This window comes from Talpa occidentalis, unplaced genomic scaffold (genome assembly GCF_014898055.3).
Source record: "Talpa occidentalis isolate TD23 unplaced genomic scaffold, MPIMG_talOcc4v2.1 talOcc4.14, whole genome shotgun sequence".
In the NCBI taxonomy this organism is placed as follows: domain Eukaryota; kingdom Metazoa; phylum Chordata; class Mammalia; order Eulipotyphla; family Talpidae; genus Talpa; species Talpa occidentalis.
The window spans coordinates 14858391-14873547 of record NW_023601433.1 but is presented as its reverse complement, the minus strand read 5'-3'; the positions used below and the strand labels follow the sequence as shown (position 1 = coordinate 14873547).

The following is a 15157-nucleotide window of genomic DNA, read 5'->3' as shown; positions in this document are numbered from 1 at the left end:
CCTACAGTGACCACAGCTGTAACTCCCAGTCACTGTGCCCACTCTCATATGATTCCTGGGTAGGTTTTCAATGCTATTTAGCTGCAACAAATGCTTTCAAACTTAAGAAAAGCAGGGATCTATCAATTCTTATATACCTTAGGCCCTTTTCTGACAAATCTACAGTTTCCCGTTCATATAGTCATACCTGCAGGGGCATCCAAAAGGCCAAAGGTAGGAATAGAGAATCACTGAGAAGTGAGTTGTCAGCTCAAGCTTTGGAGCTGACATTTAAGAAGAAAGGCAGAGGAACAGACAGATTCCATTCCCTTCTAGGATCTGGCTTCACCTGAAAGGAAGGAAAAAAACAAAACAGAAAAAAATCTTTAAAAAAAAATGCAGCTATGAAGTCAGCTATATGTACATATAAGCTCAATACATACAACACATGCATGCATGTAATCTTAGCAATCAAACATTTATAAAGTGTGGGTCTCCTGTGTTATACAGGAAAAGGAGGACGCTGCTAAATGCATAACTTTCAAACTTGCACTGCGCTCCCTTGCCCCTGAGGTCCAGTGGACAGAGTGGCCGGCTAATAATTAATGCTAACTAGATATAGCATTCCCATCACATTAGGACTAGATGTTTAAAAACAAAAAGAAAAAAGCTAATATACTGATCAGTGAAAAATATCATTTCTCTATTACCACCCAGTGAACTTCAAGGGAGGATCCTAACAATTTCAATGGCAAAAAAAAAAAAAAAAAAAGCCACAAGACCATTTTTAGAGAAAAAAATGTACATGTCAATAATATAAACATCTCTAGAAAGAGTGGATTAAACTAAATTTCTCGGGTTTTTTTTTTTGGTAAATGGAATTTTATACATTTTATATAATTTTTATATTTTTTAAAATTTTTAAATATATTTTATATATTTTTAAAAATTTTTAAATATTTTTAAAAGAATTATTATGTATAGAAGAACTGGAGTATAGGCCAGAGGTGCAGGGTGGGGAGAGGATTCATCAGAGACAGAGAGGGGAGCAGAACAGAACGATCTAATGAAAAACACTGCTGAGGGGAGCAGTGGGCGAGCCAGGAGAGGTCTGCTATTCCATATGTGGGTCAGCTCCCTGGGCAAGGATTGAGCTCAGACCATAGCGGTTATAGTGCTGAGATTTAACCACTAGGCAGGCCACAAAGAGATCCTAAATTTCTATTTTTATTTTTTAATTTTATATATTTTTTACATCATTTTTCATTTTTGCACAATGTAAAGTTCTATTTTTAAATAGTAGTCTAAAAATTTCTCCAAGCAATAATTTAATGAAAGAGCACATTTATGTGCAATAAATCAGAAGTGTTCTAACCATTCTTCATCTAAAAGACATCCGTAAATACAATACTTCCATCTATGATTTTGAAGAACTTATTTAACATAATCATTTCTGAACTTTAATATAACCACAGAGGAATTGTGACAAAAAAAAGAACACATTTGATAACTGTGTTCATGGTACTCTCAGAGAAGCACGTGACATTGGCTTACATGTAATTTATTGATCTTATCTTTGCTGATTATCTGATGCACAAATTAAAAATTGTATGTATCTCAAAGAGATGCCTCAATACTCTTTCTGAAGTCATCTGCAGAAACCATAATACAAATTTAATCAAATGCACTTTACAGGTTTTATTCTAATGTCAAATATTAAAATATCTTAAAAGATTGATTTAAAGGTACACAATTTAAACTTTTACATGAGAGAAAAGTTAATAGAGAATTGTTAAAATATGCATTTATCTTCTGAATATAAACATATCAATGCAAGGTCATTGTCTTTATTTCATTTTTTTACTCCCTGACAAGTCAATAATTTTAGAAATATGTAATATAATGTGGTAATTTACAATTCTGTTTTCAAACAATTTCCCCCAAATTTTTGTAACTAAGATTTTAACATGAGGTATTTTTAAAATGTTGTTTTTATGATAATATTACATCACTTGTCATGTACTGCCATACATGTAATAGCTCTAGATAAATCAAACAGAACTTTGACTGCCACTGAACAAAGGTTTGAGAATTGTTAGGGGCCAGAGTAATGACATATTTGTGTATATATTAATTTCCTGATTTCTGATACAATATAGACCTGAAAATTGTAGCTGGAAAATATATGAATGTGAACATTGAATTTTACTGATTTGTATCTTCTCACTTTGTTACATGGCAGTGTAAATGTTTGTCAATTTATTAATCTTTGCTCACATCTTTATTCTTTAATTTCTTGTACTACATTGGGTTTAATTTTCCAGCTTATTCTTTTTCTTCTTATTTCAATTAGTTATTTGATATCTCTTCTGATACAGTCATTTAAAACTATAACTATCTCTAAGCATATCTTTATTCAGTTCTGAATGTTTTCCAGTTTCTATTATGATTATTTTTTGACACATGGGTTCTGTAAAGAATGTGAATTTATCATGTTTGGAAATTTCCCAGATTTATTTGTTTTTTTTCTAATTAAATTGTCTTGTGGTCATAGAACATAGTCTATATGATTTCAGTCTTTTAAAAACAAAAATCTACAAAGAGCTGATGAGACTCAACAAAAACAAAGAAAATAATCCAGTCAAAAAATGGGCAGAAGAGCTAAAAAGAAACTTCTCTGAAGAAGAAATGCAAATGACCAACAGGCATATGAAAAATATTCAACATCACTTGTAATAGGGAAACGCAAATCAAAACTACAATGAGATACCATCTCACACCAGTGAGAATGGCACATATTAAAAAAACTAGCAACAACAAATGTTGGCGAGGTTGTGGAGAAAAAGGAACTCTCCTGCACTGCTGGTGGGAGTGCAAACTTGTCCAACCACTATGGAGCGCTGTGTGGAGATTTCTTGAACTACTAAACATAGAGCTTCCATATGATCCAGCAATTCCACTCCTAGGTATTTACCCAAAGGACACAGAAACAGGAATTCCAAAGGGCACCTGCACCCCTATGCTCAGCTATGGAAACAACCCAAATGCCCAAAAATAGATGACTGGATTAAGAAGATATGGTACATATACACCATGGAATATTACTCAGCATTCAAAAAAGATAAACACATGCAGTTTGCAGCAACATGGATGGAGCTAGAAGGGATCATGCTCAGCGAAATAAGTCAGAAAGAAAAAGAAAAATACCGCATGGTCTCATAGCAGGAATTTACAAAACCTAAATAAGAGACCAGGAAAAAGACTAATCAATACAAAGTAAAAATCAAAATCAACAAACAACTATAAACCAGAGACACACTGGAGGGGGGGGAAGGGAGGGGAAGGGAAAGGAAGGACTAGTGTCAAAATAAGGAGGGGGGTTCAATTGTATGGGGAATATAACCCAAATGAAAATGCATACATTGTGCAAAGATGAAAAAAGATGTAAGAATTATATAAAATAAAATATTTAAACAAAAAAAATTATGTTAGCAAAAAAATTGCTCATTTTTAAACAAAAATGTTCCTTGTGTTATAAACAATTTGACACATCCTTATAAGCTTTGAGATTCTTTGAAAGAAAGAGTATGAAAGAAAGAAAGAGTATGAAAGAAAGAAAGAGTATGAAAGAAAGAGTATTATATGAATAAAAGACTTCAAGATCTATGCATGTTATAAAGTAGAAATTTTAGAGGCATTTATTGTAACTTCAAAATAAAAAATATTTGATTATTAAATAAATAAAGTTAATGCTTTATCAAAAAAATACTATAATAATAAAAGCAGAGTAATAAACAAAAAATAAAATTGTAACTTTTCTTTTAATACATATAAACCCATTGATGGAATATGATAGTCACAGAAAATTCCAAGGATTGGAAATTTAATCTTTCCATGTTTTAAAGTCATAATTTAAAAGACATATTTTAGTTGATCAAAATCTAGAAAATTTCTACCTGAGCAACAAGAAAAATTAAAAAAAAACTCAAATTTCTGAAACTGATTTAGCCAATTAAATCATATAATAAGAACATCCAATGAATATAATCTATACTTCAGTATCCCCATATTTCTTTCAGTTAAGAGAAAAATGACAAGGAATAACTAATAATTTATTCTAATTGACTAGTAGATCTATACGTACTGATCCTCACAGTTGATATGGCATCTAAAGAAACATTGTGAATACTTGAATTCCCTGCAGTGTTCACCCCTTGGGGGCTGGTTTTTCACAGTCTTTTTATTATGGGTGCATGTGCGTTATGCTGTCAGTCAAGCACTCAAAGAGTGGTCGTATCTTTCTATAATTGGTTATCTCTAGACCTACGTACAATTCATTTCCTTTAATGTACACAAGCAAGTGAGCTGTCAAATACCCCAGGTCCAATTGTGCCTAGCGTGCACCCTTGGCTGGATCTCAGCTCACAAAAATGATTGTGTTACTCGTTTTGTTCAGACTCCAATGAGATCCATATTTTTGAAGTTATCATTGATCCAGACATATTTGTAAAAGACCTTGAACTTGAAATATGTAGCAGGCAATGAGCACTTAGAATTCTGTCATAAGGGACATGTTGATCCACAGAATTCAATCATGGAGACCAGTCACTGCAGTCAATGACCTAATCATATGATTAACTAGCATGGGTAATGTCTTTGACATGTTATGATTCCCTAAGAGGAATGTCAATATCTTCAGGACAAAAAGCATATCAGCATGAATATTTCCAATGGTCTTGAGGAGAGGAGGAAGAATTATTCCCAATGTTTTCCTTCATATTACATATAAAAGAGAAGAAATATTCATCCATATGAAGACTGATTTTTGTTCCACCTCAACATATTGAAAGAGTATTAATGTGGAAAGGAAGAAGGTATACATGTCTGTTTGTCTAAATTGTATAAGGTAGGAGAGCTCACTGTAAGTCTACTTTAATTTATACTCCTTTAGTACAATTCTGGTTATTCAAAGCAGAGAAAGCATAAAATTTTTAAAATAAAGCATGAAATTTAAAAAATTTTAAAAACTAAGCCTCAGATTGCAACAGGTTAATACTAATATTATTGATGTAATACAGGCTTACAACACTGTATATGACTTAGGGTCAAGAGATTATTATGCTAAAAGAGATTATTATGCTAATGATATTATAATATTACTTGTATTAACCAATTTCAACTCACTTAAATTCTTAATATTTAAAAAATAATAAAAATAAATTTACTAGAAATCAAATTCATCAAAAACTGGATGTTACCTCGAACGTATTCCTTTATTCATTCCCAGATAAGCCAGCCAGAACAACTGAAAAAACCAGAACTTCATTAATATAGTGGTAAGATTCCATGGAATTCTAATACCACACACAATCTACAAAGTATACAGGAAATTGCAAAACGAGATTTTCCTAATTGAATATTTAGTTATAAGAATTCATAATAGATACTCATAGAATCATTTTAGACAAGAACAATTATGTTCACAATTTTCATCACAGGAATTAAAAAAAATACTTTTTCTAACATGTTTCTTTTCAGTTTTGCCAAAATAATTGCTGTAAAGAAATTTATTATAACTAGGGTGTCTCTTTAAAGACATTAGAAACCCGCTGAGAAGATAATAAAATGACCAATAAGATCCATATGAAAATCCCAATTTGAAATATATTCAGCTCACATCTAAAAAAGTTTAATGCAGCATGTAGTTGAAGCCAGCAATAAATATGAAATCACTTGTCCAGTTGATAGCAAAATCAAAAACAAAACTTCTGATTCAAGAGACTTGGTGGGCAAGCAAAGGTAAATAGACAGTGAAAGCTGTACATAGAGTACGTCAATTTATATATACTGGGTTCTAGTTAATAGAAAATGAGAAGTCCATAATACCTTTGGAAGTTGACCATCAAATCACACCAAAGACATAGGTGGTCACTCAGAAGATGATGGCCGATCAGACCAGTGTGTGAATGGATATTTCCTAAGGGTTTCATTATTCAGAAGGTGCTTCTGAAGGGTCAATTTGGTATCAGTATGTAGATGCTGGCAGTTAAGCACCCAGAGACTTGTCATGTCATCCTGTGTTTGTGCTTTATAGACCTTTGCACAATTAATTTCTTCCAGGAATGCCAGTATGTTTGTTTCCCAGTATCAAAGTTTTTGGGTACCATTTGATAGTCAAACAAAATTCCCCTTTACATATTTGCCTTTTATGGTGGTTTGGTGGGCCAGTGATCACAGAAGTGATTCTGTCATTCATACTTCACAGTATATTTAATATGCTTGCAATCTAGTCATAATTATTTCAACACTCATTATATTATTATACATAAATTTATTTATGTATAATTTATTTTTCACAAATCATTTAAAGTACAGAAAAATTGGCGCCTCCCCGGTGGCGCAGTGGTTTAGTGCTGGGCTGCAAAGCTGCCCAAAGCCTTTGCAGCACCGTTCGATCCCTGGCCACTGGAGAGGGACACCTACACCTTGCTGGCTAGCACAGGATGTGCAGATGCCACACAGCCAATTACAGAGAATCACTGTCAACTCATCTAGGAAAACAGAGAAATAAATACATAAGGGAATTGCACAAATACAAAAAAAAAAAGGAAAATTCCACCACATACATCCAACTTCACAAAATATAACTCGCTCTGCCTTTGCAGGTAATTAATACCAAAAATATAAAAGACTACACTAAAGACCATACAATAGAAGCATTAGGAAACTTGACATATTAGGAAATTTTTCATAAAGTATCTATTAGCTAGGAAAACAGTTAAATTGTGAGGTGCAACACATTCATATTCCAGAAACTATAGACACCATACTGAACATATCAAGACAAGATGAGAAAGCCTGTTAAATTTCACAGTATGGCATCTTTAATCAAAATACTAGTGAAAAAGTTAGTTCCAAAAGAGACTATGAACACAGACATCAGAGACGACAGATGCATGAGGTAGCTCCATTATCTTAAAAGATAAAAATGTCCAAAGCCATCAATTGTATGAGGTAAAGACTACTGCACAAATAGTAGCTGATAGAGGGGCTGTGGTGATCATGGAAGTTATGTAAACTTTGATTATCAATTCCTACACATGGATACCAGCCAAGCCCAGGGGTCCAGAAACCTGCCATGCTGCAAAAGATCCTTTCCACCTGTGACCAGAGCCAGACAAAAGCCACACTGCCAATCCTAGGACCAGGATGCCTGCTGACCACTGGGTCACCACAGAGCTATCCCTTGACCAAAAGCTGCACCTCAATCCCCAGCACATTCTTATGGTAAAAGCATTGACCTGGGCCTCCCCAGTGGTGCAGTGGGTTGAGCGCCACACAATGAAACTGTCTGCAGCCTCTGCAGCGGGGGTTCAATCCCGGCCGGCCAGGGAGAATCCAACATGGCACAGCAGACCTCTCCTGCCGCGCCCGCTGTTCCCCTCAGCAGAGTCTTTGGTCCGTCTGCCTGTTCTGCTCCCTGCTCTGTCTCTGGTGAATTCTCTCACCCTCCTATACCTCTGACTGTACCTCAGTTCTTGTATAAATAAATAAATTAAAAAAAATAAATTATTCCCATTAAAAAAATAAAATTAAATAAATAATAAAAGCACTGACCTTAGGGCTATAGCCCTTGAGGTGTTGGTTCCCTGGCTGGTGGCTGCATGTTTGTGGTCAAGGGGAAGCTGTCGCTCATGCCAACATCTCAGGATGGACAATAAGCTAGAATTCAATCCAATGACAACAACGATAATAGTTCTACCTCATTTTGCTCAGCTTTTCCAACATATGCATACTAGAGGAGTCAGCATGGATATGTGCACATTTTCTGAGGTTGTAGACTAAGAAATCCAGGCTGGAAGGTTAAGCAGACAAGCCAAGGACCCCATAATCTATTTAGCCCACAGGGTAAGAAACCCAAATCCTGAGCCAGAGTCAAGATCATCCACCGTGAAATCAACAACTTCATGCCACTGGGGAAGAGGTAGATGAGCCTCTTGAAAGTCAGATTTATGAACTGACAGGCAAATTCAACACATTAGGGGGAAGGAAACTTACACTCAGGGAGGATCCAGAGCAATTCACCGGCACCTCCAGTCATCCATGGTAGCAAGGTCCTCCGCCCTCTGCACAGTGAGCCATCCACTCTCCATTCCAATGGCATCTGAGAGGTGTTGAGAGATCACACACATGCTTAAGAGATCCAGGATGTCAGGACCAAAATCTGTGCAAAAGCTTGCCCCAGGTACAAGATGTCTTTACCATCACTCAAATCTGTCCCTGAAGTCAGACTAAAGGTGAGTTATACCACATGCAAGGGGCAAGAATATGAAGCCCAAACAATATATCCTCAGTCAGCAAAGGACCAAGAATTTACCTAACCAATGCCCACAACCTCCCGTGAGAAAGTACTAACATACACAGCATCCTCTAAAATGTAGGCCTTCAGCTGAAGGCTAAAGTATGTGGTTGATGGGAAGCTCTCCCTGTCACCTATTGTACCAACTCAAACACCATGCTGGACCTCAGATTCCATGAGAACGATGGTAGTGAGTTCTCACTCATTTTGTTCAGCTTTTCCAAGGAATGCATTTGAAGGTGTCATCATCAATTTGAGCACATATGAGGAGGCTGCACACTATTAGAATTCCAGGCGGTTGGCCTAGTGGACTATGACAGGACCCTAAGGTCTCCAGCAGCCGCCCAGTCACAGAGAGAGTCAATTAATTCTGGGGAAAAATCCCTAAATGGCACTGGAGAAGGGGTGGAAGAGCCCTCCTAGGCAGTTCTGGGAAACCACTCTTTGGGGAGATAGCATACTGTATGACGGCATGGATGTACATACGCCCAGCAACACGCAACAAAGACTCAGCAGCATCTCCAGACTTCGACAGCACTAAGCAATTGCTCCCTCTGTGCCTGGACAGCCAACCTCTCCAAGTGCACCTGAGAAGTGATAAGAGATCACACACACACTTCAGAATGTTAACCAGGACCATAAAGAGCACCAAAAGTTGCCCTGGGGCCAAATGCCTTCTGCTGTCATTCAACTCTGCCCCTGAGATATGACTGAAGTGGTGTCTGACAGTGCCTTCCAGAGCCAAGATTGTGGAGACCAAATGCTGGATCACCACATTTGGTGATCCACAGAGCAGCGACTTCACCAACGAAGCTCTGCTAAATGGGCATAAGCTCACTGCTGGAGTGAAAGCAGGGGACTCAAGGTTGTAGTCTAAGTTGCTACCCCTGGATGGTGGCTGAATGTTTGTGGTCAAGGAGAAGCTGTCCCTATCACCTATGTCCTTGGTCAGACAATGTGGGGACCTCAGATTCGATGAGAACAATGGTAGAGAGTTCTCACTCATTTTGTTCAGCTTTTCCAAGGAATGCATTTGAGGGGTGTCATCATCGATCCGAGCACATTCAAGGAGGCAGCAGACTTTAAGAAATCCAGGTGGGGAGCATAGTAGAGCAGGCCAGGAGTCAAGGTTTCCAGCAGCCTGGAGGTGGGAAGCCCAGCTACCAGGCCAGAGGAGTCCATTTAGACTGGGGGAAAAAAAACCCATAACACTGGTAAAGAGGTGTATGAGTGTCCATCTAGGGAATTCTGGGATCACCAGGCCGAGGGTGCACCTGGATTGGAGGGTAACTTACCATATGTCAGCATCCAAGGACAAGGTACACCAGCACCAACACTCCTTGAAACCTCCCAGCAACTCCAATCTTCCATGGCAGTGAGGTCTTCCATCCTCTGCACCTGGAAAGTCATCCCTCTCACGCTAACAGCACCTGAGAGGTGTTGAGAGATCACATACACACTTCAGAAAAATAACAGGACCATGATGTGTACAAATAGTTGCCCCAGAGCTAAATGCCCTCTGCTATAACTCAGTTCTGTCCCTGAGGTATGACTGAAGGTATGTGTGACTGTGCCTTTGAGGCGCAAAATTCTACAGCCCAAAACTTGGAGCACTACAGTGGCCGCTTGACCAGTGAAGCTCCGCTTCACAGGTACATGCTCACTGTTGGGGAGAAACACTTGACTTAAAGTCAGAGTCTCTGAGTTGCTATTGGCTGATTGTGGGCTACACATTTGTGTCAAGAAGAGAGTTTCCCTCTCGCCTAACATCCTGGGTCAGACACCATGCCGGACCTCAAATTCAATGAGAATGAAGGTAGAGAGTTCTCACCCATTTTGTACAGCTTTTCCAAGGAATGCATTTCAGGGGTGTCACTCCTCAAAGACTCAGCAGCATTTCCGTTCATCCACAATAGTAAGGTCTTCTGCCCTCTGCACACAGTGAGTCATCCCCCAAACCACTTCACCTGAGAGGTGTGGAGAGATCATACACACACTTTACAAAGTACCCAGGACCATACGTGTACACTGATTGCCCCAGGGAAATGCACTGTGCTCTCGCTAGCTCGGTCTGGGAAATACGAGTGAGGATATATGTGACAGTCTTCGAGGAACCAAGAATGTGAGAGCACATTCTTTTTTTTTTTCAATTTGAATTTTTGGTTGTTTATTTGGTTATTTCTTTCAAATATGGTTAACCATATTAGATGCAACATGAAGTAAATATCTAATACATGTTTTATATTGAAATTTTATTCATCAAGTGAAGTATAGATGTATATTTATTATTATGTCTATACATTTTACTAATTTCAGATGCAAACATTATTAAGAATTCTAAATAATTGAAGAAATGTACACATAATAGGGGCACATTCTTGACCAGAGCAACACTCGACTAATGAGGCTCTGCTTCACAGGCATATGCTCACTTTGGGTGAAAGCACTGGATTTAAGGCTGGCTTCTCTGAGTAGCTAACCCCTGGCTGGTGTCAGCACCTGGGTGGTCAAGAAGAAACTCTCCCTTCACCTAACATCCTGGGTCAGAGAGAAAGTTGGACCTCAGATTCGATAAGAACGACGGTAGAGGATTCTCACTCATTTTGTTCAGCTTTTCCAAGGAATGCATTTGAGGGGTGTCATCATCGATCCAAGCACATTCAAGGAGGTTATAGACTGTCAGAATTCAAGACAGATGGCACAGTGGGCCAGCCCAGGTCGCCAAAGGCCTCCAGCAGCTGGAGGGTACAGACCATTGGCAGACAGTGAGCAAGTCCTTGCATTTTGGGAGCCAAGCACGCACACCATTGGGAATGGTGGAGGAAGCACACCCAAGACAGGTCTGGTACCTGCCAGCACCAAAAGCAGCATTCTGGCCAAAGGGCAGCTTACCCTTTGCAGGCGTTCATGGGTACTTCACACTCCCATCCACATGCATCACAGGAATTGCCAGCACCTTCAGTGGTCTGACCAGAGCAAAGCCTTCTGCTCTGTGTGCAAAGCAGGGGTCCAACTTCCGTGCAAACTGCACCTGAGAAGTGTGGAGAGATTATACACAAATGTCAGGAGGTACCAAGGACCAATATGTGTCCCAAAATTTGCCCTGGGCTATAAATGCCCCCTCCTATAATTCAGCTCTGTCCCTGAGAATGAAGGAAGGTTCATGTCACAGTACCTCAAGGGTCAACATTGTGGAGACCAAATGCTGGACCACCACAGAGCAGACTGTAGACCATTAAAGCTCTGCCTCATGGGAATCAGATCAGCATTGTAATGACAGCACTGGACTTAAGATCACAGTCTCTGGGTTGCTGCCCTTGCTGGTGGCTAAATGTTTATGGTCAAGGCTGTGCTCGCCCTGTCGCCTACCACCCTAGGTCAGACAGCGTGCTGGACCTCAGATCCGATGAGAACGACGGTAGAGGGTTCTCACTCATTTTGTTCAGCTTTTCCAAGGAATGCATTTGAGGGGTGTCATCATCGATCCAAGCACATTTGAGGAGGTTGCAGGCTTTGAAAAATCCAGGTAGGGAGCCTAGCAGGCCAGACCCGGATTACTAGGCCTCTAACATAACAAAGGTTGGGGGTCAAGCCACATAGCAAGAGGGAGCAACATCCACGCTGGGACACAGCACCCCATGGCATTGTGGAGGGACAAACGAGCCTCCTCCTAGGCCGTTCTGGGACCACACTGTCACAGATGCACCCAGAGCAGAGGGTAGCTTACCTTATTTATGTACTAGATTCACAACAGGCGACACTCCTCGAAGACTCAGCAGCACCTCTGGTCTTCCACAATAATAAGGTCGTCTGTCCTCTGTGCACAGCGAGGCATCCTCCAAGCCACTTCACCTGAGAGGTGTGGAGAGATCACACACACACTTTAGATAGTACCCAGGACCATGTGTGTGTATTGGTTGCCCCGGGAGTATGTCCCTGAGCTATCACTCAACTCTGTCCCTGAGATGTGAGTTAAGATATTGTGACAGTGCATTGCAGGGCCAGGGCTGTGAGACTAAAATGCTGGACCCCACAGAGAGGTCATTCGGCTGTGAGGCTCTGCTTCATGGGCCTATGCTCACTTTGGGTGAAAGCACTGGATTTATAACTACGGTCTCTGAGTAGCTGGCCCATGGCTGGTGGTTGCACCTTGTGGTCAATGGGAATCTCTCCCTTCACCTAACATCATGGGTCAGAGAGAGTGCTGGACCTCAGATCCGATGAGAACGACGGTAGAGGGTTCTCACTCATTTTGTTCAGCTTTTCCAAGGAATGCATTTGAGGGGTGTCATCATCGATCCAAGCACATTTAAGGAGGTTATAGACTGTCAGAATTCAAGACAGATGGCACAGTGGGCCAGCCCAGGTCGCCAAAGGCCTCCAGCAGCTGGAGGGTACAGACCATTGGCAGACAGTGAGCAAGTCCTTGCATTTTGGGAGCCAAGCACGCACACCATTGGGAATGGTGGAGGAAGCACACCCAAGACAGGTCTGGTACCTGCCAGCACCAAAAGCAGCATTCTGGCCAGAGGGCAGCTTACCCTTTGCAGGCGTTCATGGGTACTTCACACTCCCATCCACATGCATCACAGGAATTGCCAGCGCCTCCAGTGGTCTGACCAGAGCAAAGCCTTCTGCTCTGTGTGCAAAGCAGGGGTCCAACTTCCGTGCAAACTGCACCTGAGAAGTGTGGAGAGATTATACACAAATGTCAGGAGGTACCCAGGACCAATATGTGTCCCAAAATTTGCCCTGGACTAAATGCCCTCTCCTATAATTCAGCTCTGTCCCTGAGAATGAAGGAAGGTTCCTGTCACAGTACCTCGAGGGTCAATATTGTGGAGTCCAAATGCTGGTCCACCACAGAGCAGCCTGTAGACCAATGAAGCTCTGCCTCATGGGTATCAGCTCAGCATTGTGGTGACAGCACTGGACTTAAGATCACAGTCTCTGGGTTGCTGCCCTTGCTGGTGGCTAAATGTTTATGGTCAAGGCTATGCTCGCCCTGTCGCCTACCACCCTAGGTCAGACAGCGTGCTGGACCTCAGATCCGATGAGAACGACGGTAGAGGGTTCTCACTCATTTTGTTCAGCTTTTCCAAGGAATGCATTTGAGGGGTGTCATCATCGATCCAAGCACATTTGAGGAGGTTGCAAGCTTTGAAAAATCCAGGTAGGGAGCCTAGCAGGCCAGACCCGGACTACTAGGCCTCTAACAAAACAAAGGTTGGGGGTCAAGCCACATAACCAAAGGGAGCAACATCCACGCTGGGACACAGCACCCATGGCACTGTGGAGGGACAAACGAGCCTCCTCCTAGGCCGTTCTGGGACCACACTGCCACAATTGCACCCGGAGCGGAGGGTAGTTTACCTTATTTATGTACTAGGTTCACAACAGGCGACACTCCTCGAAGACTCAGCAGCACCTCCGGTCTTCCACACTAGTAAGGTCATCTGTCCACTGTGCACAGCGAGCCATCCTCCAAGCCACTTCACCTGAGAGGTGTGGAGAGATCACACACACACTTTAGATAGTACCCAGGACCATGTGTGTGTATTGGTTGCCCGGGAGTATGTCCCTGAGCTATCACTCAACTCTGTCCCTGAGATGTGAGTTAAGATATTGTGACAGTGCATTGCAGGGCCAGGGCTGTGAGACTAAAATGCTGGAACCCACAGAGAGGTCATTCGGCTGTGAGGCTCTGCTTCAAGGGCCTATGCTCACTTTGGGTGAAAGCACTGGATTTATAACTACGGTCTCTGAGTAGCTGGCCCATGGCTGGTGGTTGCACCTTGTGGTCAATGGGAATCTCTCCCTTCACCTAACATCACGGGTCAGAGAGAGTGCTGGACCTCAGATCCGATGAGAACGACGGTAGAGGGTTCTCACTCATTTTGTTCAGCTTTTCCAAGGAATGCATTTGAGGGGTGTCATCATCGATCCAAGCACATTTAAGGAGGTTATAGACTGTCAGAATTCAAGACAGATGGCACAGTGGCCAGCCCAGGTCGCCAAAGGCCTCCAGCAGCTGGAGGGTACAGACCATTGGCAGACAGTGAGCAAGTCCTTGCATTTTGGGAGCCAAGCACGCACACCATTGGGAATGGTGGAGGAAGCACACCCAAGACAGGTCTGGTACCTGCCAGCACCAAAAGCAGCATTCTGGCCAGAGGGCAGCTTACCCTTTGCAGGCGTTCATGGGTACTTCACACTCCCATCCACATGCATCACAGGAATTGCCAGCGCCTCCAGTGGTCTGACCAGAGCAAAGCCTTCTGCTCTGTGTGCAAAGCAGGGGTCCAACTTCCGTGCAAACTGCACCTGAGAAGTGTGGAGAGATTATACACAAATGTCAGGAGGTACCCAGGACCAATATGTGTCCCAAAATTTGCCCTGGGCTAAATGCCCTCTCCTATAATTCAGCTCTGTCCCTGAGAATGAAGGAAGGTTCCTGTCACAGTACCTCGAGGGTCAATATTGTGGAGTCCAAATGCTGGTCCACCACAGAGCAGCCTGTAGACCAATGAAGCTCTGCCTCATGGGTATCAGCTCAGCATTGTGGTGACAGCACTGGACTTAAGATCACAGTCTCTGGGTTGCTGCCCTTGCTGGTGGCTAAATGTTTATGGTCAAGGCTATGCTCGCCCTGTCGCCTACCACCCTAGGTCAGACAGCATGCTGGACCACAGATGCGATGAGAACGACGGTAGAGGGTTCTCACTCATTTTGTTCAGCTTTTCCAAGGAATGCATTTGAGGGGTGTCATCATCGATCCAAGCACATTTGAGGAGGTTGCAGGCTTTGAAAAATCCAGGT

The 15157-nt window shown here is 41.6% G+C and overlaps 1 long non-coding RNA gene, 9 other non-coding genes and 2 pseudogenes across 31 annotated transcripts in view; all 12 read right to left on the bottom strand.

Moving 5' to 3' along the window:
* The window catches only part of LOC119244363 (uncharacterized), a 61403-nt gene that overhangs the window by 3863 nt on the left and 42383 nt on the right, over positions 1-15157 (bottom strand). For 20 of the 22 annotated variants that reach the window (XR_008551661.1, XR_008551665.1, XR_008551653.1 and 17 more), the window contains 13 exons: positions 14524-14662; positions 13712-13836; positions 12880-13018; positions 12066-12190; positions 11231-11369; positions 10170-10305; positions 9634-9768; positions 9341-9525; positions 8825-8925; positions 8038-8143; positions 7597-7701; positions 5238-5284; positions 188-328 (listed from right to left, as the gene is read on the bottom strand). This is a non-coding gene — a long non-coding RNA (uncharacterized LOC119244363). The remainder of the gene's footprint in view (positions 1-187; positions 329-5237; positions 5285-7596; positions 7702-8037; positions 8144-8824; positions 8926-9340; positions 9526-9633; positions 9769-10169; positions 10306-11230; positions 11370-12065; positions 12191-12879; positions 13019-13711; positions 13837-14523; positions 14663-15157) is intronic. The other 2 variants (XR_008551663.1, XR_008551670.1) reach the window with 2 other exon arrangements.
* LOC119245409 (small nucleolar RNA SNORD116) lies at positions 4392-4475 on the bottom strand (annotated as a pseudogene).
* On the bottom strand, positions 7704-7796 carry LOC119245410 (small nucleolar RNA SNORD116). Its single transcript, XR_005125340.1, has one exon. It is a non-coding gene; the product is annotated as a small nucleolar RNA SNORD116 (small nucleolar RNA).
* Positions 8500-8593, bottom strand: LOC119245403 (small nucleolar RNA SNORD116). The gene has a single exon (XR_005125336.1). It is a non-coding gene; the product is annotated as a small nucleolar RNA SNORD116 (small nucleolar RNA).
* LOC119245392 (small nucleolar RNA SNORD116) lies at positions 9300-9394 on the bottom strand. Its single transcript, XR_005125326.1, has one exon. It is a non-coding gene; the product is annotated as a small nucleolar RNA SNORD116 (small nucleolar RNA).
* Positions 10129-10217, bottom strand: LOC119245407 (small nucleolar RNA SNORD116; annotated as a pseudogene).
* LOC119245394 (small nucleolar RNA SNORD116) lies at positions 10896-10990 on the bottom strand. The gene has a single exon (XR_005125328.1). It is a non-coding gene; the product is annotated as a small nucleolar RNA SNORD116 (small nucleolar RNA).
* On the bottom strand, positions 11731-11825 carry LOC119245383 (small nucleolar RNA SNORD116). The gene has a single exon (XR_005125317.1). It is a non-coding gene; the product is annotated as a small nucleolar RNA SNORD116 (small nucleolar RNA).
* Positions 12545-12639, bottom strand: LOC119245382 (small nucleolar RNA SNORD116). The gene has a single exon (XR_005125316.1). It is a non-coding gene; the product is annotated as a small nucleolar RNA SNORD116 (small nucleolar RNA).
* Positions 13378-13472, bottom strand: LOC119245381 (small nucleolar RNA SNORD116). The gene has a single exon (XR_005125315.1). It is a non-coding gene; the product is annotated as a small nucleolar RNA SNORD116 (small nucleolar RNA).
* LOC119245380 (small nucleolar RNA SNORD116) lies at positions 14190-14284 on the bottom strand. Its single transcript, XR_005125314.1, has one exon. It is a non-coding gene; the product is annotated as a small nucleolar RNA SNORD116 (small nucleolar RNA).
* On the bottom strand, positions 15022-15116 carry LOC119245393 (small nucleolar RNA SNORD116). The gene has a single exon (XR_005125327.1). It is a non-coding gene; the product is annotated as a small nucleolar RNA SNORD116 (small nucleolar RNA).